The sequence below is a fragment of the Lonchura striata genome, chromosome 7 (genome assembly GCF_050655825.1).
Source record: "Lonchura striata isolate lonStrDom1 chromosome 7, ASM5065582v1, whole genome shotgun sequence".
Lineage (NCBI taxonomy): Eukaryota > Metazoa > Chordata > Aves > Passeriformes > Estrildidae > Lonchura > Lonchura striata.
The window spans coordinates 34682506-34708492 of NC_140709.1; the positions used below are offsets into that span (position 1 = coordinate 34682506).

General features: G+C 44.9%; 1 protein-coding gene across 9 annotated transcripts in view; it reads right to left on the bottom strand.

The window, feature by feature from the left end:
* ERBB4 (erb-b2 receptor tyrosine kinase 4) overlaps positions 1–25987 on the bottom strand; it is a 595041-nt gene that overhangs the window by 432866 nt on the left and 136188 nt on the right. The gene's annotated exons all lie outside the window — the stretch shown is intronic.

A 25987-nucleotide genomic window follows, 5' to 3' on the forward strand; every position in this document is an offset into this window, starting at 1 on the left:
TTGTGGCACACCCAGGGTTGACCCCGGGCTTGGCTCTGTTCTTTCCTTGTGGCTGGCTAGATAGAATTTGACCGCTAATAAAATTATTTTTTATTTTTAATCTGGCTGAATAAATTCTCATTTATAACGAAGAGATAACGCTGGCTCGTTCATCCTCCTCCTAATGAAAAGGGCATCAGGCTGACCCTAAGTGGGCTAAGGGACAAAGGCCAAGGCAGTGCACAGAGCCAGCAGTGTGGGATGCCACTGGCAGCAGCAAAGGCAAGGCCAGGCTGCTGCAAGGGAGCTGGGCTCCAGCCTTCCTCCTCGCCTGCAATACGCACACATGCTTTGGGGGCAGCAGAGCCTCTTCCTGCAAGACAAATCCAGAGCTAAGAGGATATGGCAGCCCTCCACACTGTAGTCTGATTGCATTAGACTGAGCACAGCACAAGAAATAAATATTTAGACAGGGTAGATGGCACCCTGAGCACATCCAAGTGTCAGCTCCGATCTCCGACGAGTGAAAAGCGCCCTCCTCTTCTTGCTGCGCTCGCGGGAAGCTCGGCAGCCCTCGGTGCCTCATGCAGATGGTGAGTGCAGGCAGGACCTCTGCCTCCTTCCCAGACAGCCCAAAACCACATCCAACCTGCCATGTTACCCCTGGCTCCATGGGCTGCTCATCCATCACTGCCAGCCATCAACCGCTCCACGCGCTCCTTGCTGCCGCTGCTGCTGTTTACGAGTAGGAAGGAAAGGGAAAACCTCCAAGCCCTACGTTGCAATTGAGCTTCGGTTGCACAGTAGGCAATTAAGAAATTTGGGAGCTTGCAACTTCCCAGGAGGTAGTGGACTTAATTAAACTTAAAGCAGTTCATTTGAAGAGGATGGTGTGACCCTCTTTCTGCCAGACTTCGGGGCCCATGGAAACCCCTCAGTGGTAGCTCCGTTAGCTCTGAGTATTAGGATAAATGTTTTCATATGTAAATCGAGCAGCATTCCTCAGTGCCCTGCCTACGGAGTGGCTTTATTGCTTCTCCCACACAGTTGTGCCCAGCAAACAACAAAAGGCAACCTGTGTTTATAGGGCACTGGCCTGACATTCAAGAAATCTGTGCTCAAAATACTCAGCTGTGCCAAATGTCAGCAATGTGATGTGGGAGGTCAAACACTGCTCTGTCTCACAGTTCCCCCATCAGGAAAAATGGAAACAATTTCTACTGCTCCTGCAGGTAAACCCATGAAGTTTTGAGAAAGGGGATGGGCTCAAATTACAGAGAGCAGCCCTAAAACAAGGCAGGTACCCTCTCCACATTGTCAGTGCCATGTCACACAGGGAGAAGAGAAGATAAAAAGCACTGGGCCAGGTGCTGCATCCTCTCCCTCCTGCTTCTCGGGCTGTCATAAAACCAATTCACACTGGGTAGGTCTGGGCAGTGCCACATGCAGTCCCAGCCCTGTCTGGGCTTGGCAGCCACCAGCTGCTCTCTGGCACCTTGGATGTGGCACAGAGGCTTTGCCAAGGGGGATGTGGGCAATGGAAGTGCATTCCTTGCTGAAGTGTTTGACCCAATTACAGCTTTGACAGCAGAACCAAAGGAATCAAAGTTAAGCTGCCAATTTGTGCCAGCAGAGCTGCTGGATTCAGACTAATTGCCCACCATTAGCTGTAATTGGTGCACATTTCACCAATGCAGGGAAAACCTCGATTTGTTTTAGGACAAGCAACCATAGGTTCAAGGGATGAAGCATCAACAAGCACATTTACAATAATGTTAGGGCAAGTACACTGTCACCAAAGATGTTACATCAGAACCAGACACATTCCTGCTCTGCTCACCCTGTGGAGGGCTTCACCACCCGCAGCAGAAAATGTAGCAGCAAGTTGTACCTCCCAAAAATACCAGTTGTGATGGGGAACAGCTGGACACATAGGCCAGTGATGCAGGTGAAGCCCAGAATGCTCGTGGCAGTGGACTGCCCAGAAAAGCACCAGAGAAGGGTGCTCAAGTGACCAAACATCTTTTGTGCTACAGGGTGTATTAAGAAGAGGCCATCAAAAAAATCACAAGCTGTAAATGACACTAACAAGGTACATGGACAGGGATTTTCATAAGGCATCCTGCCTGTCTGAACATGACACAGCCTGAAATGAAAACTGACAGCACAAAGGGAGGAAAAATTATCACAGCAATACAACCTGAGGTTGTAGCTGCCCAAATCCTGTTCTGACATCTGAAAAAGCACTGGCCCACAACAGTGAACCAAGACAACTTAATTGCTGTTTCATGATAATTACAGTTGGTTGGATGTTCTTCCTTCAATACACATTAGCCCACCTGAGCTGTTGGAGGTTCTGTTTGCAATCTCCTGGGGTCTCTAGCACCATCCCACTATATCTTAGCTAAAACGGGGTCATCCCAAAAAACACAGCAGAACAACAGGATCAAGCAGTGCTGAAAGCAGTGGAATGAAGCACCCAGAATCCATAATAATTTCTTCTGTGCTGCTTTTGAATGTTACTGAACTTTCCTGGCAACTGTTCAAGCATTCTCACTGCTCAGCCACTGCTATGCAAGAGACCAAGGCTCTATGGAGGAAAGCAGAAAATACCACAATTGTCTGAAAAAAGGACAGTAAAGTTGAAGTGCATCGAGGGAAAAAAAAAAAAAACCAAAACACACCAACAAGATTTATAAAGGTAAAAGAAAACTAAACAGAAGGATGGTTTTCTCCTAAATTAACAGTGTGGCTTCTTGCACCTGTGGTGCCTTGTGTAAGCTGACCTAGAACAGAGGCTAGACAGAGTTAAAGAATAAAGCAGGGATTTATTAAAAGGCCTCAATGGATCCACATTGGGCAGCACAAAAGCCCAGCCAGGGCTACACCAAAGATGAACCAAAATGGTCACAAAATGGACAACTGGTCACAGGGTCTCTCACTTTTATAAGTTCTGCTCCATTTGCATATTGGAGTTCATTGTTCAATTACAGCTTTAGGTTATGAAGCCCCATCCTTCTGGCTTTTCTCTCCTTGTTCCACCATTGTTTATTCTTTTGGGCCTGAGACTTGGATCATTTGTCCTTGGTCCCCAGCTAGAGAAGGAATTGTTTTGTCTCCCTGCTCTGTGCAGACAGCTCACCATCCCCTAATATGAAGCACAGACTTACACACTAAAGCAGCACAGAATCTGGAAAATATAAAAGCTGCAACCTGAGGCATCACCTGGTAGAGTGCAGTGCAAAAACCCCACCAGTTCACATCCCTTCCCAGTAGCAAGATGTAACCAGCACAAAATTTGCCTATGTTATGGGTACCCCAATGCATCCTGCCTGGCCCAAAAATCCTCCTGCAAGTCTTTGGAGAAAAGCAGCAAGGCTCCATGGATTCCTTGGCCCACTGCAGGGTTCTTACCCCATACAGCTAAAGCACAGTGGATTGGTGGCAGCAGTCTGAGTGATGAGGAGTCTCCAGACAGACATTACTTCTGAGGGATGCACCTTCTGTGTGCCATTACACAGGGCAGTAAACTAAATTCTCACTAGGAAAACAGGAAAGTTGCCTCTTCTTTGCCAATAAATTGCAACTAATTGCTCAAGTTGCCAGGAATTGAGGCAGATTCTACACATCTGTTTTATGCACCTTAAATACTCAGGAAGGCGTAGGAGGTTGTGTGTAAACCTGCAACACAGTAGTAGAGGAAACAAAGAAAAATGGCTAATTTATTCTAATAAATTCATTCAAGCCAAGCAGGTAGCTTCCAATTGCTCTGTTTAAAAAGCTTCTATTAGCAGTGGCAGTTTTTCATGTGAAGTGTTTTGATTGTGCCTATGCACACTGTCACCTGAATTACCGTAAAGATGAAACTATTGATTTTGCGTGTCTGTGTGCAAGGAAGAAAAAAAAAACCTTAGGCGTTCTTTCTTTCAGTCTATCCCCACTCACCCAAGCTCTACAGAAGTGTTTCAGAGCACTGAAGTCCTCTTCAGTCTTGATTAAACCTTTTATTCAGCGACGTTCCCAAGATTTTTGGTGAGAATGCTTTTCCTGCATCACGTTCTGCCTTCAAAGGGTTGCACAAGGCAACGTCTGAAAAACTCTCCAGTGGCCCTGCAAGTCCCAGCATGCAGCAGGATGTCACTGTACAGCAGGAAACATCCCATCCCACATTTTCAAACGCTTTCACTCAGGTGGGGTGTTTTCATGCCATTGTTTTTCCTTACTGACTGAGGCTGGAACAAGCACTAATCACAAAGCAAGGTGCCTGACAAGGCCACATCTTCCATTTCGGTCTCAAAGCAGTTCACATAAAGCAAATTTGACAAACCTACGGTGGGAGATCTGAAACACATCCCCCAGGTACATCACAGATGCAGGAAACATTCAAGGACGAATTTCCAACAAAACAGCACAGTTCTGCCTCCTGTTTGGATATAGATTTCAACAGTTGTCTGCAGAACTGCTGCAGGGCTGCTGGAGAAGGAGATTTCCAAGCTACCAAGCCAGAGGGAAGCCTGAGAGAATACCTGAGCAAAAGGCACAGATTTATTTCTTGCCTAAGGCCCACTTGAGCCCTCCAGCTGCCTTGTTTGTCCAGCTCTTTGCCTCCTCTGAGGCACTGGAGGCAGTGCCTGTCCCCATGGGGCTGCAAGCATATTAAAGAGCAAGAGACAAATTGCTAACAAGTGTTAATCCTCCTTACTTGCTTACAATTAAGAGAGTTTGCTTTAGAGAGATGAAGGGAGTTGCTTTAAGCACAGCTCTGACTGAGATCTGGTGCCTCAGACTTCATCTTCATGGCCAAAATCCCAAAAAGGTAAGGACAGACTAGGGACACAGAAATGCAAAACCTGGTCAGGGCATATTCACAAGGATGCTTACTTCTAATCACCCTGGCCCCAGTTAGCCCACAGGCAGAGGAAATGTCTTCAGAGAACACATTCTTTTATCCCTGCCTCCAAAGGAGCACCATTAAAAGAGTTCAGGGTATCTTTGCCACAGTGGGAGCATCAAGTCAAATGTGAAATAAGCAGGGAAGGCAAGCAGATCACTTATTTCCCCCGAAAGAAAATGATGCATGCTGGCAGGCTGATAAAACCACTAAAACCTGATCCTGCTCCCCACATGGCAGGGTCAAACAAATCCCATGCAAATCTCTGCAGCACTGTCCACAGGCTGAACTACAGGCAAAGCAAGACCAGGTGAGCACTGAAAGGAGAAATTAACTCTCCAACAGTGCACAGAACACTGTAACCCTTTGGAAATCTTTCAAACCCATTTCCCCACCCAAGTCTTTAGAGCCCGAAATCCCACCCCAAGAACTAAGCTTTAAATACCACACAAGAATTCAAAGAGTGGATGAGAATACCACACACGAGGTCAGCGTGCAAAGCTGAATAAAGACACAATTCTTCAGTTGTGGGAGGTGTTTCATTGGTGGCACTAAACTTTCCCATGGCACTGATGAGCTCAGGAGCACCCTGGCAGAGGTCTCACCTGCCTGGATGGAGATAGAGCCTGTCCTCATGGTAACATCTCTACAGAAAAAGCATTTCTGCTCTGGTTCAGGTGTTGACTTTTACAAAGAGGCTCCAGGAGAGGCTGCCCACCTCAGCCAGCCTGCTCAGGCACATGGGTTGGGTCTGTTTGTACCTTTTCCTCTGGCTGAGACACAGCTGCTGGGTAGTGCCTGCTCCACAGACCCCATCTGCACCATGCTGCAGCTCTGAGCCACCCCAGCCCGTGAACACCTGAGGTGTCTGTGCCAAAACCCATGGCAGCAGTGCCTGCCTGGGGCTGGGAGAGCAAGAACATCCTGTAGTGCCTCCCTGCCTGGGAGGTGCCAACACAGTGCACTTCCAGAGCTCTGTTTTGCCACTTGGCAAGTGTAGGTGATGATTTTTGGCATTCCCCTTCATCTAACCCTCACTGTACACAGTTCATGCCCATGCTGTTGCTCTCCCAATCCTCTTTTTAACTCCATTGGGTCTGGCTGAGCTGGAGTTAGCTTTGCCCATAGCAGCCCCCACAGTGCTGTGCTTTGGTAGCTGGAAAGGTGCTGGCACAGCACAGGAACAGAACACACAATTGTCACATGTCTCAGGGACACTGACCCCCTGAATCGTGCATGCAGGGTGGCCAGGGCATGGCAAGACAGCCCATGGGATGCTGGAAGCCTCCACACAATCCTGTCCCCTCAGCACAGCAGTGGGGCACTGACCACCCTGTGAGTATCTGCAGGGTATCCAAAACCCTAGCCCAGACATCAGAAGCCCAAATACTACCAGCAGAATCTGCCCCCAGGATCAGCCAGATTGCCTGGACTCTGTGCCTCTGGTTTTTGGTTCAAGTCCCAACTAACCCAGCATGTGTTTGGGATGGAGATCATCTCACAGAATTCACAGAATCACAGAAACAATGGGTTGGAAGAGACCTTGAAGATCATCGAGTCCAACCCAGCTCCAACACCTCAACTAAACCCTGACACCCAGTGCCACATCCAGGGATGGTGATTCCACCACCTCCCCAGGCAGACCATTCCAGAATTTTATCACTCTTTTCTTGAAAACTTTTTCCTAATACCCAACCTAATTTTCCCTTGGCACAGCTTAAGACTGTGTCCTCTCATTCTGTCGGTTGCTGCCACATCTCCTCCTGCACAAGGATCCCACATCTCAGGGCTGTTTTTAAAACAGATGAGAAATAAACTGTATTTTGAACTCTGTGATTTATCTTAGCATAATGCCAAAGCCACCTTTGACTTGTTAAACTGCCAAATATGTGAATTCTACAGACAGGCACCACCCATCAGCAGCTCTGCAATGAAGAAGAAGCCCAGGTTCCAGCTCAGCAAGGAGCAGCAGGTAGGAAAAACCTCTCTCCATGGAAGTCTGTTGTAATCTGGGCCACACACTCAATTTTCAAGGAACCAAATTGGCTGTGAAGGCTGAAAGCCAAGGCCTGCAGCTCAGTTGGAAGGGCTGAAGTACTCAGATGAGAAAGCCCATATGCACCCGAGGGTTCCTGGGACTGCTCTCATTTTTCATAGTCAGACTGCTGGGCAAACTGGACACTGCCACTCTGTGCACAAGCTGCCAGGGCAGCCTGTGTGCTTGGCCAGCTCCTCAGCACAAGCAAAATGGCACTGCCCAGACAAGAATCAACAAAGAACAATTTAAAATGGGTCTTTCTCTTGAAGAGAGAAGGTTCTCTCAGTGCTTCGAGCACCCCAGCAGCCCTGCCCACCCCATCCCTGAGTGCACCTGCATGGACTGCTCCTGCCTCTTCCCCTCAGGTGCCTTGCTAGGAGGAATGAGGAGAAGGACCCTCCTTTTGGGGAGATGCAAAGCTGCAGGAGAGGACAAGAAGAAACCTCCTCTGAGCTCTTTATGAGCAGTTCCCATCAAATCCTTTCCCACTTTACCTAACCTCCCTAAAAACCCTTTTTAATCCACACACCCCGTGCTCTATGGACACATTGCACAGAACTAATAGAAACAACAACAACAAACAAAAAAGCCATTTCAATTAAATTTTTATGACTTCTTGAAAACCATCTGTGTAATTTTGCAGCATTTCCTTTTAATCCCACTGACAGAATTATGTTCATCTGCCTGAAACACTGCATTTGTTGTGACTATCACAAGACCTCATTTAGTGGACGTCACGGCCCATTACCTGTTTTTAATAGGGAGTCACTGTCTCTCCAGCCTGTGTGTGCTGCAGCAGGCACTGCCACTCCAACCCCACATCTCCAAGCAGCACAGAACCAGGAGGCTCTGCCTGCACACCTGGGCACAGGTGTTTTGGAGTCCTGTCCCCTCGTTGCTAGATTCCAATGAAAATTGGAATGAAAATTTCATTCCGTGAAAACGCAAAGGGCGTTTTAAGCATTTTCCGTGAGCCTGGCACAGCTGTGACTATACCTGGAGCCTCACCAACATCCCGTGGGCCAGGGCAGGTCCCAGGGGAGGGTTGCAAGCTGGTGGCCACTGGCAGGGCAGCCCCCCAGCCCTTCCCAGGTGTGCCAGCACAAGGTCTTGGTGTTCCCTCTCCTCCTGTGCTGCTCTGGGGAGCCAGGGCACCCCCTTCTCCCTGCTCTGCCTTCACTTGTGTTTGCAGAGCACTCTGGTGCTCCAAGGCTGTGTTTGCTCAGCCCTCAGCACCGTGTGTCCCTGCAGTGCAAGTAATCTCCTCGTAAAAGTTGGAGAACTGGGCTGCCTGCACTGCCCTCAGCTTTCCTGCTCAAAAGGCTTCACCTCCTGATTTAGCAGAGCTTTTTTAATTTTCAGTCTTCTGGTGGGTTTTTAGTCTCTTTGCAAGAGAGTCAGAGCAAGACAACAGTTTTGAAAGAGTACTAGTGGGGCACTTGTACAGAGCTAGTCCATCATCCCCAGGAGGCATTTGGAGCATAGTTAAAGGAGAGGGATGGCAAAACCACCACTGCTCAAAATCCAGCCTTCAGCTGACAGAGAGTTAAACACTGATGAGCCCCTTCAGCAGGTTCTGCCTGTCCCCAGGGCTCCTGACACCCTCCTCTCACAGCAGGTCTGTCTCAATCTGCCTGTCAGAGTAAATACTGCAATGATTCTTTCAAGTGTCTGTCTCCCCCACTGTCATAACAACATGAAGGGCTTACTCACCAACAATTAGGTAGTAGTTGTGCTGCACTGGGTAAATATTTGAAATGGAGATTTCTTGGGAAAGTGAGGGGTTGGGGTTATTTTCTTTCTACGAATCCAAATGCTGTCAGAATGGTATGTGATAAAAAAAAGTGATAAAAAATTCATAACACCCCCTCCAGGCTAGAACAGTGGCTGCTTATTGTATTTACTAAGCCACTGCCTGGGAGCCTAAAGCCTGATTTCACACCAATCCACTCATTAAACATCTAGATCAACATTGTACAGATTAGGGTGAAATGTAAACAGCAACAGATCTGCTGCAGGGATCACGGCACAAAGGAAACAAGCCCCATATGTGGTTTTTTTTCTGAAAAATCAGCCTTTCAGCAGCACCAATAAGCTCCTTGCTCCTCCTTACTGTGTACTCTCTCACCTGCTCCACTCCCCCAGGTTTTGCTGAGGGATCAACAACCCAGACCAAAGCATTGGAACAGACTGGTGACATGATTTTTCATGACTCCACAATCTCATTTATTCCATGGTGCTCTCCTGGGAAAAACCACACCATTCTATTGACTGGTTTTTAAGCAGTTTCCCTCGCTAAAGAGGAAGGACTGCTCACTGAAAGATGAGCTCTGTGTGGTCTCCCCTGTGTATGTTTTCTCCATCTTAATGAGCTTACACAGGAAAGGTTAAAGCTAATATCAGAGATAGCAATTGCTCAAAATCATGATCTGATAGGGAGAGATTATCACTCTGAAATGGCTCATTTAAAAGGAGGCAGCTAATAGATACACTTAAACCCTGGAAAATCTCTCAGAATATATAGTATCCTTACACTTAAAATGTGCTATTTTGATGGGGTTTTTAAAAAAAGAAAAACAAAAAACACAAACTGCTCAGCTTGCAGCTACTCAGTTTGAGGCTCAAAGGATATCAGTGCTCTGCCTTACATTCATGGTTCTTTTAAAGCATAATTTTATTTTTTTCCTCCTCTGTGCTACTGCCTGGAAGACTACAAAAAGTGCAAGAAAAACCAGCTTGGCCAAAATGCTTACAGAGAGAAGAGAGAAGCCTTCTATACCCAAGGATTCCATGTCCTTCTTTGCACAGAGAGGCCACCCCTGTATCACTTCTGCATGCCTTTGCTCATGCAAGAGGAGAAAGGAAAGTGTTATTTCCATTGCAGGAACAGCTACACACTCCATGGAAGATCATGGCTCTTCTGTGTCAAGTACACATACATTAAGTCCTACCTTGGATAGCCTAAAGTCTAGTTATGGGACTGACAGGTTGTAAGCAAGACCTTGATAGGAAGGGATCAGTCCCCTGAACAAAAATCTGCCCCATCAGGCATCAGGACCACAACCCAGTCGAGATAATACAACAGGAGTCTCGTGCCAAAAAAATAAATAAATCAATGAACGCCTCAAAGAGTGCAATAATAGTTAAAATAATTAATTAATTATAATTTTAATAAAATTATAACACCTGGAATCATAATCCAGGTTTCCTGGAAACCCATCTCAGAGCCAGTGCAGGCAGAAGGTTTTCCCACAGCCACATGGCAGCTCCAATCTGAGCACCCTCCCAAGGAGTCACCTCTGAGGCCACAAATCCCTGGCTGGTGGCCATGGCCAGCTCTCTGCAAAGCCTTGTCCTGGCAGCCCCTGTCCTCCTCCTGCAGCCTGGGAAGGACAAAAGGAGAGTGTGTGCCAAGAGTAAACAAGGGGCTTGTTCCAGCCCTTCCTGCCACTCTCTCCCACAACAAAATTTCCCTGAAAAGCAGGAGCAGCAGCTGTCCTCTGGAGATGCTCGGCAGCAATCTGGCTCATTTCACAAAAAAAGCTCAAGCTTTTGGATTCACAGCACTTTCTGGGGGCACAGGCCAACACACTTTACACAGAGGAATCCTCTTTTCCTCAGACTTGACTTACTGAAATGCTGTAGGAAACAAAAAGACAAAAGGCAAAAAAAGCACAGTGTCTGCCATTGCTTTAAACTGCAAAACTGAGCCTGTACTGGAGGGAGAACTCCATCTCTTTCAGGTCCCCATCTCACACAACAGCTGAGCTTTTGTGAAGAACAGACCTACCCTGGCAATGTCCCACAGGCCAGCAGTGGACAACTGCTATTGTCTGGAAGAGCAGAAGGAGGACAAGCTGCATCTCTTCTGTGGTAGCCAAGACATCAGCTGCTTGCTAGGTATTAAAATGCTGGCCCTCCATGTACTGCCAGAGGTAAAAAACCCGATTTCTCTGAGAGTTCAGCCTCCAGGATCCTCCTCGTTCCCTAATGGTATTCATTTCTACATTTGTGCCTGTCTGAAGAAGTGTGAAACAGAACTCATTATGAAGATAAATGAGCTAAAACCCAAGCCTCCACGAGAGGCAAAAGCAATGGTTACACAGCGCTGCACAGATCCAGAGCACAAATGCAGGTTAATCTGCCACACAGGATAATTTGGTGGCAAAATCCCAAATCATTACATCTCTGGTGCAGAAGAAGAGTTGACATGGAATCTTGCAGGCTGGCTGACCAGAAGCAGCAGTGTGACTGCTACAAGGAACCCCTTCCCTGCCATTGCCAGGGGGACAAAAGCAGACACCCTTCTGCTGAGGTTGATACCCACCACACCCAAATTTAGCCATCCCAGCCCCAGGCTGTCTAACTAAGTGCAATCATGAGCTGCTCCTACTCCTTCTTGTGCAGCTCTAAGAAATGCAAAACTGCCTGGCTTTTAACAGTGCCACTTTTTAAAAACCAAGCTACTCATGTTTTTAGGAGAGCAGAGATACTAGATATTAGGTAACCCAGAACTTCTATAGACACTGCTGAGGTTTACTTCCATTTGCCTCAAGAAAGAGGAAAAAATAAATAGTGACATCACCAGAAGGAAACATGACAAGTTCTGCCAACTCCAAAGTGAGGGAAGCATCAGGCAGAGCACAACATAAAGCTTTTTCAGAGCATATGCAGTTCTTCCTTCACCTTCCTACTCTTAACAATTTTATTTGAAGTCTAGAGAAAATACTCTCCAGCAAAAAAAATACCATTTCCTCCATCAGGTTTCTTGGACCAGGCTTTGTGGTCCTACCACAAAGATTTTGCCTCCCTGTTAAAGAAGGCTATTTTCCTTGGGCACTGCAAAGATCTGGCTCATCTTTAGACTTTGTGTAAAGACTGTGCTTGGTGAAGGCAGCTTGGATTTCCCCTGCACTGGTTCACTGTCCGAGTCATGAGAGGAATGAAGCAAACCTACATCACCCTTTAACAAGTCAATGGAGCTCTAAATTGCCTTTAAATCTGAGGTTTAGTCCATCCTGTGCACAGCAAACCAGCTTCTCACAGAGCCTGCAGGGGCTCCTGCTCGCTTCCAGGTCAGACTGCTCCCAATTAATGCCCTGATTAATAACCCAACCACAGCTCAGCCTGGGCCCCTTTCAGGAGCAGCCTCTTGCTGCTCACAGCAGCTCACACATTTTCTCCCTGATGGCTCTTGCTAAGGGCCCCCAAGCCCGGCAGAGAGAGCAGATAATTCTGCTGCACTCTTGTTGGAAGTCAAAATGTCCCTCAGACATTTTTGCAGGTTCCAGGCCCAGGTCAGAAGCATTTGAGACCCTGGCAGGCAGCTGGAAACAGCTGTGATTTGGGGTTTGAGCCACGGAATGATTTACCAACTTTGAAGGTGGAACAAGAAATCACAAAAGTTTAGATATTATAGTAGAAGTGGTTACAAAGTAGAGGGGAGAATTTTTTAGTGCTGTACAGGGGAGTTTTAATGTTTGTACAGGGGGGTTTTTACTTTGTACATGGGGGTCAGAGGTTTTAAGATGGAGGAATGTAGGCCAGTCCTGTTCCTCCTCTTTCTTCTTCCTTACCTCCATGTTCTTGGTGATGTTGGCACTCACAGATTGGTTTAGAGTAGAAAAGCACCATTTAATATAGGTGGTAGGTATTGGGGAAAACTGTGAACATGTAACACGTAATATATCATATAAAAGATAGAAAAGCACCATTTAATATAGGTAATAGGGATTGGGGAAAAACTGTAACCATGTAACACGTAATGTACCATATAAAAGACAGCAGCAGCCCTGGGTGGGAGAGAAGAAGCAGTCGGGGTCAGAGAGGATGTCAGGGTGTGTGTGTGCCTCTGCCTGAGCTCTGAGCAAACCACAGCAGCAGAGAAGAAAATCTTTTAGATAACTTGCAATAAACTGCCTTGAGACCCAACAACAGAGACTGCTGAGCCTTTCTTTGGAAGCTCGGGGTGGAGGAGAAGGTTTTCCACCCCACAGAACCCCTGAACCAGGCCGGGGCTCTGACACACTCTCAGGCTGGAGCATGAACCTTTGTGCTGAGGCCTCCTTGAGTGGATTTTGGCAGAGTGGGGAGGAAGGGTGGCTGTACTTTGTGCCAAAGCTGCAGCACAGGTCAGCTTGAACATCAGGCTCCCTCACCCTGACTGCTCTCATCCAAAGGGAGAGCAATAAAGCCAGCAGCCACAGCCAAGGAAACAGAGAAAAGAGGCACAACCTGGGATTTACAACTTGGGATTTACACAGTCTGGCGAAACACAAGCTCAGGTGAAAACAGCTGGTGACAAGTGACACATGACCTCCTAAATGCTGTGTCCAAGCACAGAAAAGGACACACCTCCACTCTGAGAGAGGCACTCTGTCCTGGTTTGTAAGATAAGCATGTATTCTATTTGCATCTGTTGGAGGTTGGGCAGTTTTCTTATCTCTTCCAAGAACAATGTCTCCCTAGGGGAGATATCTTCTGTTAATGGACCATGGAATGACTCACTGCATGACTGGGAAAGTTCCATCATGCCATTGTGAGATGCTCCACCCAGAGGGAAGAGCCAAGCATTCCTACCTGCATAAAATCAGCATTTTTGGACACTGGCAGCCAATTTGCTGAATTCCCAGAGGAGCAGCTTCTTCTCTGCTGGATTCCCAGAGGAAGACCAGGCCCAACTACTACCAGACCTTCAGAGAAAACCCCACCCTTCTACAGGATCACCACTTCAGCAGCATTTGATCTGCCACTCCAGGAGGAGCAGCCACCATTTAACTGGATTATTACCAACACCCTGACTCCTCAGGGTGTCATGTTTCTGACTCCATCACTAGTTTCGTTTGTACTAATTACATTTGTTTTGTTATTATTATTTTTATTTAGGTTTTTTTCTTAGTAAAGAACTGTTATTCATTCCCATTCCCATATCTTTGCCTGAGAGCCTTTTTTAAAATTGTGGTAATTCAGAGGGAGGGGGTTTACCTTTTCCATTTCACAGGAGGCTCTTGCCTTCCTTCACAGACTCCTGTCTTTCCAAACCAAGACCAAGACACACTCCTCACCTGCACCCTCAAAACAGAGGTGGTGACCCACCCTGGGATGGTGGAGAACTACTTCCCTGTGTTTAACTGGAGCATCCAGAGAGCAGAGCTGCCTCATGGGATGGGTCTGCCCATCTTGACTAATTCTGGCAAAGGTTTGCATATTAAAAAACCAACACAAGCTCTGAGTGAGAATTCTAAGCCCTGATCTGCAGATACCAGTTCAACTGGCTGCCACTGGGTGTGGTGCATGCAGGAGGTAAGTGCATGCTTCCATGCATTTTGGGCTGGTGTAGTGAGAGAAAAGAACAGGAGTTTGGGCTCAATACCAGCTTCAACTACCCAAGTGGATCCAAGGCTGACCCCTGCCTGCAGTGGGACACTGGGCTGGACAGACTTAGCACTAAAAATGAGCTGTAGAAAGCAGTCCCTAAATCACACACACAAAATATATAGACAAGACCCAGCCCTTTGGTTACTTTATTTTGGGATTTTTTTTTTCTCTCTCCCTGTGTGCCCCTATTTGGCATTAATGCAATGACATTCACTTGTTCAAGTCCTGAAGGAATTAGGTAAACACAAATCTTTTGGTTCACTGACTATTCTAGAGACTTGAAGCACTGATTATCACTGCTGGAACTCCATGCATTTCCCTGCCAGGTTTAGTTATTAAAGAAATTTTACACATTTGATGAAGGATTCCCCCCACCTTCCAGAAAAGATGAAATCCTCTTTGCAGCTCATGTCATTTACATGTCTAATCTTTTCAGTTCTGCCCATCAGCTCTGCCCAGCATGCCCTTTAGAGCTGAAACACCTGATCAGAAAAGCCAGATGAAATACATTATTTATGATTTACAAAAATCAGATTTCAAACCTGTGGCTTTTCTTGAGATGTTTTTTTTTTTTTTTGCTTGTTTGGATACACAGCTTCAGTTCATTATTTGCTGCTTGCCATTTATGCTTTTGTTGTAAGTTGAAAGAAAAAAGGCAGTAAGGAAAAGTCTTCAGTCCTACTGCCTCATATGTGATTGAAACATTGGCTAGGATAGTGTTTTGTTGGTTTGGGTTTATTTAAATAAACAAAACTATTGAAGGTAAGCCATGACATATGTTTTGTTACTTTATTTTGCTTCACCCATTGTGAAGTGTGCTCATTGTGGCAAAGTAATGAGCAAAACCACCATCAAAACCATCTCCCATGTGCCTGATCAAACCTTCCTGGGAACTCTCAGGAGATGCCTTCCAGCCCAGGTTCGATAAAGGATTAATAAAGTTTATTTTGGATGTTTGATGAAGGAATAGAAGCATGTGTGTGTATGTGTATAGACAGCACATGTAAATAAATGAGGAAACAGCCCTTATCCCCATGTTCTCCATCACAGACCCTGTGTAAGCAGCCTGAGTGTCACTAGGATGTTTGTGTCCCTCTTCCAGCAGACACATGCATACACTGATGTCCAATCCACTGCATTAAATGCCCAGCTGAACCAGAGCCTGCCCAAGGAAAACCTTTTTCAGGAGAAAAGAAAGTGTAGCTGAAGACTGCCTCACAGAGCATCTGAAAAAAGGTCAACTTAAAGGTGCCTGCTCAGTGCAGTTCCTCAGGTGCTTTCCAAATGCTCACCACCACCATAAAGCTCTTTTAATAAGGTTTGTGAGGGGTATTTGTTCCATTCCATACCTTCTGTTTGCTCAATTAATACAACAACCAAAAACCATCCTGTGTCATTTGTTGACTCCTCAGCCCTGGTTCAAGACTGCTCAGTGAATACTGTGGGACCAACCCTAATAATCTAATAACCAACCCTAATAATTTATAACTAACACATCTGGCATGTCTTGCCTCCAGCAGGGCTGCCCCCAGGCAGGCAGTATATCAGTGTGAAGGGCAGGGGGGCAGGACAGCACTTTGCTTTTATCAGCCAAGTCCTGTTACCCCTGCAGCACCTCCTGAAGCCCCTCAGTCACCTCAAAGCACTTTAAGGCTCTGTATCTGAATCCTCCTTTGCTTCAACAGCACAAAGCTCCTCACCCTGTCCCAAAACATGGATGGTGGTCCCAGTTTGCAGCACACAAATATTCCAAACCATAAGTTTACAGGATACATCACCATTTCCTGACCCACCCGTCATGGAGAAAAGCACCAGGTTTCTCTGGAAGGTGACTGCAAAAGTGGGGTCTTTAGGAAAAGTACTGTCTCCCAGAAATACAGCAAAAAGTCCTGGTTACAGACTGACTGTTGCCAGCTTAAATCAGTGAGTCATCTCTTCTGGTCCTGTCCTGGGGAAAGCTGCAACAACAACAATGATTTCCATTTTTACACAGTGTTCCAGAATGACACCAAGGACCACTGGAGTTCTTTATAAAATTTAAATATTGTTTGTTTCCAGGAACTGTGACTCAGACAAATACTTTAAAGTTATTGCAACTGGGTAGCCACAGGGCTTATGCCATATCCAACCACACACAATTGAAAATGAGCTTGCTCAATGGATAATTTTCTTTAACCATCAGACCAAATTCTATACATTACAGAAACATAACAAAAAGATCAATAGTTCCATTGAGATAAGGGAGTGAGAGGGGATGACTTCTCCCAACATATTATCAATATTCAGACAAATTAGCACTGTGTGCTTCAGTAGGACTGGCTCTGTACCTAAGAAGCAGAGTGTGACCCATTGATTTTGAAACTCCTGGCCCAGCACGAGAGAGGTCATGTCCACTGCTGGATGCTGCCATTCTCTGCACAGTGCAAAGCCTTATGAATGCAACAAGACAAAAAAAATCATATACTGGCACAATTCAACCAATTACAGCATTAGTGTAACAGTATCATGACTTATTCTGGAAGGCTTGCAAAGGGCTAAACGTAAAGAACATCTCTGCTAGGAAATTAATATTCAAAGAGGTATTAAAGCAGACATTAGCTATATACAGCAACTCCCCCTGTGCTTATCAGCACCATTCATCACGAGGCAGGGATGAGAAGTTCCCTGCAAACAAAGCAAAGCAAGCTGGTGCTGCTTATGATCTGATTTGTTTTGACACGAGTGCGTTGTTGAACATTTGCCATTGTGCTTTTGTGCGAGGAGGCATTTAGCGCTGGGCTGGCGCTCCCCCACCTCCCTCCCTGCCATCACACTGCTGCTCCACCAGCAGCGAGCACTCGGAGCAAAAGGTTTAATTTGCAGGCACCTACGATTCCCTTCTTGATTATCTATCTCCCCACACAATAAAATCCAGCTGATGCAGAACTCTGCAAGTGCTGCCAAGTCAAACTGCAGGCAAAGGTTCATTTAGCGGCACAGAAACACCTCTGAAATTCTCATTTATTGGATTCTGCTGCCAATCACATTAATTCCAACACAAATGTCAAAATAAGACTAATAAAAAGTTGCCTGATTAAAGGAGTGAGAAACAAGGATGACTTCCTATTTATAGTTTAAAACAAAAGGTTCATTTAAATGAAGCAATTCTCTTCCTTTTCTGCACCTGCAGGCAAACACAAACTCTCTAAAACGAGAGGCAAATATTTAACTGGGATAAAGTTGGCAAGAACTCAGTACCAAGAACTTTCCTTCACTGTTTAATGAAACAAATCTGTCTCTCCAGGCAGATGTTTGATATATTCACCGTTTACACCTCCACGCCCCAAGTCCACTATAGCAGAACTTCAGGCATTTAACCATAGAATAGTTTGGGTTGGAAGGGACCTTAGGGAACCTCCACTTACAACCCCCACCACAGGCAGGGACACCTTTCACTAGACCAGGCTGCTCCATCCAACCTGGCCTTGAACACTTCCAGGGATGGGAAGACCACAACCTCCCTGGGAAAACTGTTCCAGGTGTTACCAACCCCACAGTAAAAAATTTCTTCCTGATATAGAATATAAAGCTGCCCTCCTTCAGCTTAAAGCCATTTCCCCTTGTAGTCCTGTCACTACATACCCTCATGAGAAGTCCCCATTGTGACAAGAGCTCTGTCAGTCTTTACTTTTGACACATATTTGGCCAATGAAGCACAAGCCAGACTTGGCCAAACTGGCAGCAACTGGTCTCACTGAGCTTAGTGAACTAGGCACTCACTAAAATGTGAGAGGAAGAGAATTGCAAGAGGATGGGTCTCTTTTACTAAAAAAATTACCTATTTCAGAATGTTCCAGACAACACTGTAGTCATACCATCAATTTTATCCTGTACAAGTTTTCATTATTTATAACATATATTGAGTCACTGTCTTTGTGACTTGGAAAATGCAAGAAATTCTATTCCTAAGCAGAGACAGCTTGTTTCTGTGGCACTAAAATCTGCAAGAGACAGCCCATAAACATGGCCCACCCAGCACCCACAGAGTGTAAATAAACATTAGAAGGACTTTTTTTTTCTTTTAATATATAAACATATATATTTGGTTTCTGTGATATTATAATATACTTTGTTAAAGTATATTCCCTACTGAAAAAGATTGTTTCGTATGCAGTGTAAGAAATTACACTTCATTTATGACTGCAAATCCAGCTATGATCTTTTCCTCTTCTGCATATAGGTTTTGATAACCTTTCTGCTAATAGTATCAAACCCATTTATAGGATTCTTCAACAAGCAGGCTTTCCCCAGCTCAGAGCAGTGACCCACAGCTGCCCAATTTTCCCAGACCCCAGTGCATGTGCAGAAATCCCCTTTTCCTCTGCCAGCCTGCAGGCTGAAGTGGGTGGGCACAAACCTGTGGGTCATTGACTCATGTCCAAGATTTGGCTCCTGCTCAGGTCTGTGCTTGCACCTCAGCTCAGGGAAGTGAGAAGAGTCTTGTTAGACCACCTGAAGCACGTGGACCCTGGATAACTTGCACCAAGAATAACCTGCATTTGCATGAATAACTTGCACAAAATCAAAAGACACCTTCCCAGCTGGCAGCAGCTGGCTGGAGCTGGGTTAATGGCCCTCAAGTCCTCTGGGCAAGCCCCTGGCATGGCAGATCATCAGGCTACACAACCTGCTTCACATTTCCTAGCTCACACAAAAACCTGCCAGGATGCCTCTTCCCAGTGCCCCTGGCAGGAAACTGTTCTAGCACTTGGCTGTCTTGCCAGTTTACCCTCTCTATTTGCTAGCCTAAACCAAATCATCAACACCCTGAAGTGGATTTGCCTTCTCATAGGTATTCCTCAGCTATCTCTTGCTTTAGGATCAAAGGGAGATCAGATTTGTGTTACCAGGGATGACAACAAAGTGCTTACAGAAAATACATAAACAATGTTCCTAAGCTGAGTGCAAAATTCCCATCCAAGTCACAGGTATGTATGCTTCAGGCAGCTCTAAAACAAACACAAATAAATAAATAAATGCACTGTATGCCAAAAAGGGCAATTCTGATCTCCTCAAAGGAGTCAATAGTGATAGTGTGGCCCTAATTTGGGATTATCAAGTTGTTCATGGTCTGAGGGTTTACTTTCAGTACCAGGGTGAATTAAACCTCAGTCTCTGGAGATTATACAGTGCCACCACTGCCCATAACAGATGCAGCATCTTGCATTCACAGATAAAACCCTGCTGCCTCTGCTCCTCTCCAGCCTGTTCAAAATTAACCCCCCTGCCCTTCCTTTTGCCCATGTACAGCAAGGATCAAAGCAGGCCATCATCCAGACAGTTTTGAATAAAAACATCTTATCAGGGGAAAAGGAAGCTTCCCATGTCACAGCTGCACAGAAATAGCTCGTGAAGGTACAAGCCATGCAACACAAAAACCCTGCACTGAACTGCCTGATTGATCCATTGCTGTCTCTGCCAATTAATAAAACCAGAGCTTCCCCATATTTTAATGTGATGGTAACTGTGAATCACAGGGGCTCGAGCAATTCTTAACTCCTCTCACCTTCATAGCCTATCCTGGAGTAACCACTGAAGCAGCATTTACACAGAGCCCAAGTGCTAATCTGTCCCTGCAGACCTTATGGTGCACTTTGCTGCAAAAGCAATTTCCATTTTTTAACTCCAGCACCCTCTAAGTGAACAAAGCATTTCCAAAATTGTCTTGCTGCTCGAATTGGCACTGGTGGGCTTTCCACATCTTGCCTTTTACCCCACCCTTTTCCTTCAGACACACATCTTTCACTCCAAAGGCCAAAACAATGCACCATGGTCTGCAGCAAAAGTTTAGGCAGGTTCTCCACCAATGTTTTCTCACAGTCTCCCTTTTGAAATAAGGATGTGGTACCTGGAAAGAAGATTACATGATCCCCTGGGTCTTGGGTAACAGGGAGAGCTCTTCCTGTTGGCAAGGGCAAGGAGCTCTAAAAAACCCAGTCAACACAGGAACGTGGTGGTGGGCAAGGAAAAGAGCCAGATCCACCCAGACTGCTCACAAGCTTTTTGACACGGAGATAAAACTTTAGTTTAAATGAAGCAATTTTCTTCAGTTAAACATGCAATTACTGCACTCAATCAAAGTAATAAATTAGTTGGGTAAACACAAAACCCCCAGAAGGCTGAAAAATTTCAGTGAAAAATATTGGTGTTTTAAAAGCACATTTGCCACTTGATTGTTAAACATTTCACTCCTGACCAAAACAAGGCAATGCACTATTTCATTTTACATCTACACTCTCTAGCTTTTGCCTTTACTTCTGAGAAATATGAATAAGTCAGGCAACAAAATCAATGTTTTTGCTTCAGCCTTCCTCCAAGGGCTATCAGCATGGATGTTCACACACTTGTCAATAGTCCCTGCAGTAAAGTGAAGAGTTTTGAGGAGAACAATATATCCTGCTCACATTTCTGGTGGTCAAGCACAGGGGTCTGCTTTCTGTGGGAGCACTTACCAGAAAACAGTCACCTAAACCCAACCCCAAAATATTTTTGCAAAAACATTACTCACAAAACCAAGAGTAGCATTTCTTCTTGTCTAGTAGACAAGCAAAACAAAGCTAAAATCCAAGCTGTGTATAAGCTTATTAATTTCAGCTTAATAGATCACTTTATGGAATAAATCTTGTCCCATTAAGAGAAGCTGATGGTGCAAGACTTTCTATGCTCTGAAATGTGCCATGAGGACTGGGTTTGTCATGGCTATGTTTCTTCTCACAGACATTTTAGAAGAAGTCATAGGTGTGCTTCCTACTGTGGAGACAGGAGTTATTTTCACTCTAATGCTGTGACAGTGCACCAGCACAGATCATTACTGGAAAGCACATTTCCAGTTATTGTGTCTGCAAACTCTACTGCAGACAGAAGCTTCCACTGGAATTACACCTGTGCAGAGGTGCTAAGACTATTTTAAAAATGCTTTCAAATATGTTGTTTGCACATACACTGCAGGTGAATTTAAAACAATGTCTAGGGGCTAAAAATAAATATTAAATAAATTATAAAAAATAATTATTCCATGGATAGTCAACTATAGAAAGTATATTGGCTAAAAAAAAGTTAACATAATTATGTTAATAAAGCAGCAGCAGTAATTCCTGTGTCACTGGTAATTGCTGACATCCCATGCCTATTTTATTGATCTGATGCTTTGACATCCAGTGACAGATCTGAGCCTTGGAGCCACCAGCAGCTGGTGGAGTAACCAGTAAGTGATTTAGGACTCGTTAGGACTGTCTTCAGCAATTTTAGCTATGGACTGAATAGATCAGGATTTAAAAACATTACACCTCTGCATTTGATTTTTAAAAGGTCAAACTGTGCTTTCCCTCCCAGCAGGAAAACACCCCATGTTACGTGTGGCTGTGGCATTAATTACCAACAGCAGGGAAACCCAGGCAGGGAGCTCGGGGTCCTGTGGTGGCTCAGGAAATCCAGGCAGAGAGGGAGATGTTGGAACACAAGTCCCTGCACACAGCAGCAGCCATAAGGCAGCAGCTTTGTGTACAAGGCTGATAAAAAATCAGATTGTTCTCACCACCTCTTCACTGGGTCCTTTCCCTTGGCTTGCTGAGCTGGGAAGAGAGCGGGCCCTGTGTGCTATTCAGAGCATGACTGCTCTGCTCTGCTGCCTGGATTTCTGGGCCTCACATCTTTGTGAAGAATTCTTTTTCTTTCCTTTTTAAAAGATTTTTAGAAGTATGAGGTAGTAAAGGGAGCACGGCGCTCTAATTTAGCCTTGGTTGCAGAAATTGGGACCTGACGTATTCAGAGCATGCAAATCAACACAAAAACTCCTCTCATCTGCAATTCCCACGTGAATTTTCAGGAACTGCCGGAGAAAGTAAGAGTGACCCACCTTAGAACATCACAGAGAGCTGACACTGAACATACCACACCCCTCATTTCTCATTTCTCATGGGGAAGTTTCACACTGCTCCAGTCTGGGTACAGCCACCAAGCAGCTCCAACACAAGCCTTGTTCAGGCCCTTTCAAGGCATTTATTCTCACAGAAATTAAAATTGGTGCATCAGATAGTCCTTGCTGGTTATCTCCAAACTCTCCTCCCTGCAAAGCCAGCAGAGGACGCTCAGACAAGAAACAAAAGTCTCTTTCATTGTGGCCATAAAACACAAAATAAATAAAACAAAAAATCAAGGTCAGCCTTTTTTCCAGGCTGCTAAACAGAGCCTGCAGATGGAAAGGAACAAATGCCCAAGAAATATTACTCATCCTGCCCCAGATGTAGGAGGAAATGGCTCCTTGCCTCAACAGGAGTTTTATTATGGCAGGATGCAAAGCCACCACTGGTTTGCTGCCATGGCACTGCTGTCTCCAGAGCTCAGGGACCCTGCTGTCCCCTGTCCCCAGAGCTCAGGGAAAACATCCAAGGTTGGTTTGAACCTCAGAGACCCCTTCTCAACTGATCCCCCCAAAGGTACAGTAGAGGATTTTTTTTTAATTCCTAAGGGGGAAAAAACCCACACCAACAAAAAAACAAAAACAAAAAAAAAAAAAAACCAAAAACAAAAAACACCACAAGAAAACCCTAATAATAAAACAGGAAACCCCCCCGAGCTTGCAGCCCTTTCCACTGCAACCAGACATGAAGGTGCATTTATAACCCCTCAGCTCTCTCCTGCCCTCCTTCCAACACCAGGCTCCTTTTCTACTTAATTTTTTTTTTGTTGTTGTTTTCACTATTTATTTAATTTAATACCTTAGCAAAGCTAGGTCATAAGCCATCTGATGACTTTGTAAATGCAAAGGGCCAATGTTGTGGAACAGACAATCTAATGACATAGTGTTTAGTGTTCCCTAAAGCGGGAGACAGATGAAGAGAAACGGTGAACCGGCAACCTTAGCATAATTAAGACAAGCCTGAGTGCTTGCTGGAGTGCCATTACATTAATCTCACATCGGTGGCACCTGGCTCAAATTTATGAGATATGTAAAAAGGGCCTTTCCCACTGACCTTGATGAGAAATGTTATTTATCACGTGAGGGAGCAGGCAAGGATGCTGGCTGGGAGGGGGTGGACAAGGAGCAGCCCGGGCTGAAATCTGCTTACACCTGAAATTTTCAACCACACTACTCCTGTACAGTAGTTGCATCTGGCAACTGTAATCAATCAATACACTTTTGTATTACTAGAACACCACAGAGAAAACAGCAGAGCCACCCAGGCTTTCAGCACAGCCTTGTGAAGCTGAAACTCAGATTTTTCAAAGGGGCAGGGCTCTACAGCCAAGAATTCACTCTTAGTTTTTGAAATTCTCCTACTGTGAAATAAAATGAAACTTGTACACGAAACCGTTGGAAGAACACCTCTGCACTAAAATTATATAGTGTGTGTAACAGCACAAAATTAACAAAATTACATGATTTGATGCGTTTTATGATGTTCTAAAAGTACAAAAAAAAATGAGGGGGATGAAATTTTAGGACAAATATTTGCTTTATACAGGAAAAAAAATCCACATAAAACCTCAAAGTATTATAATAAATCCAACTGAGAGTCCCCTGCAACCTGCAACAGCCAGTGACTGTGACTGCAGACACTGGCTGTAAGCAAAACTGGACCCAAGACCTCAAATTGGCACCTCCCTGCCAAAGCAACCCCTCTGTTTCCATTTCCCAGACTGAACTGAACCCAGGGCTAGCACAGGGTGGGCAAGCAAAGGATTCACTGCACCAAGTTCAGAATGGTCATTTCTTCTGAGAAAGTGTCATTGGAAACTCTTCCTAAAAGTCAGGAAGGAAAAGCACCCAACCATATTTGTTTAGCACTAATATTTTTTATGTCTTTTTTCCCCAGAGAACAAAAGGAGATCTCTTTGGGGTCTGTGTGTGCAATTGTGCTGAAATACCCTTACACATTTCGAGTTGTTGCTTTGTGTTTTTCAGCTGAAACCCAAGAAACAAGAATATAATTTGTGAAGGGCTCTAGTGTGACTGAAACAAGGTAAAAAGGGTGTGTGGTTTTATCCTTCTGCATTCAATCACAAGCTTGGTGACAGTTACCAGCAAAGCAATAACATATGCTAAAGCTCGTGCCATTTACACTGCACGACTGGTGCTGCCTGCCATTATAATCTATTATTATTATTATTATTACAGCAAGAGATCTCTCAGATTCACCACATGGCAAGTTTTGGCTTCTTACCTGTAGATTCTTCCCTGTAATTTGAGCATGGGCATCTTTTCTAAATGAAGTTTCTTCAGAGGGTATTGCCTGAGGACTTGGGAAAAGTGCCTTTCTGACCACCCTGCTGCAGAGACTTCCCCCTCAGTCACCAGCTCACACCCAGCAGAAACATCACATCCCTGACAAAAAGCTCTCAAACACACCAGCTCACCTTCCTCTCTGCATGAGACACCAAAGAAAGGGGATCCAAATATCCCTGTGCTTTTGTTGTCAGTGCCAAAATGCAGAGCTTTCATTTTTAAACTGCAATCAAACGAACATGAAAGTCAATGGTTTCCCACAGACCTTGTCAAACACAAGGATGCTGCTCTGATGAAGTAAAGGCAAAGAAACTGTGACCTATACTTGTAAGAACACTAAGCAAGCAAAAAAGAAAAATGTAATTGATTTCTGATGGGTAACTACTACACCCAGGCCAGTTTTTTTCTCCCTGGGGAATGCCTCTTCATAGATGAAATAAAAAAGAAAATCCCAGATTATTTTAATATTTGCAGGAATATTATTTCAGGGAAAGGAATAAACTATAAGCAGGGTGGATTTTCAGCATCCCAACAAAAGCATAAATTACTTCAAAAATGAGAATGCAGGAGGATTTGCTGGAGTAACCCTGAGCCAAGCCTGCATGGCAAGAGCCACCTTCTCTATCCCACAGCTCCAGGACTCAGCACAGGCTCCATCTTCCTGGCACAAGCCCAGATGTCTTTAATCAAATTACACTCCCCAAGAGATAAAATCATAGTCCCCAGCAGAGTCAGCATCTCTGAGCAAATAAGACAAGACTTGGTGTATTTCTGTTGAAACTAGAGTTGTGTTGTCAGACACTTCACACAGAGTGTTCCTATCTGATCTGGCTTTCAGAGTCAGTGTGTTTAGTTTTAGACAGAAATTTGAGCTCAAATTTCAGGGAAAGGCCCTTAAACATGGCACTGCCTTCCTCCTGCTTCACCAACCCCTCCTGGCAGGGCTTTATGGTTTCCTCTAAAAAATGACACTTTCTGTCAGAGAAACCAGCACAGCTTCTCATCCCAGCTCTCACATGCTTATAATCACAGCTCTGCTGTTAAAATAGAAAGGACAATTCTCCCATTAAAAAAAAAAAAAACAAAAACACAAGGGTTTTTCTGATCCCCTCCCAGTACAAATATCATCATGAAACACCCACCAGCAAAATTCTGCAAGACCCATCTATTTACAGCTCAAAGAAAAAAACAATAAAACAACCAAACCCAAACTGGGACTTGCCAAAGATGGTAATAAGGGAAATGCCATGGCCTGCCCTGAATAAGCCTTTGATAAATATTAAATCATAAAGTTACCATGTTATTTCCTATTCTGAATTTCTTAATTCCAGAGAATTTCTTAAGCTAGGTTTGAAGAAGTTATGAAGACTAAACAAAAACCATCTAAATACTTCAGCATTAACAATTCTACAAGTTTCCTTACAACAAATTTATATTG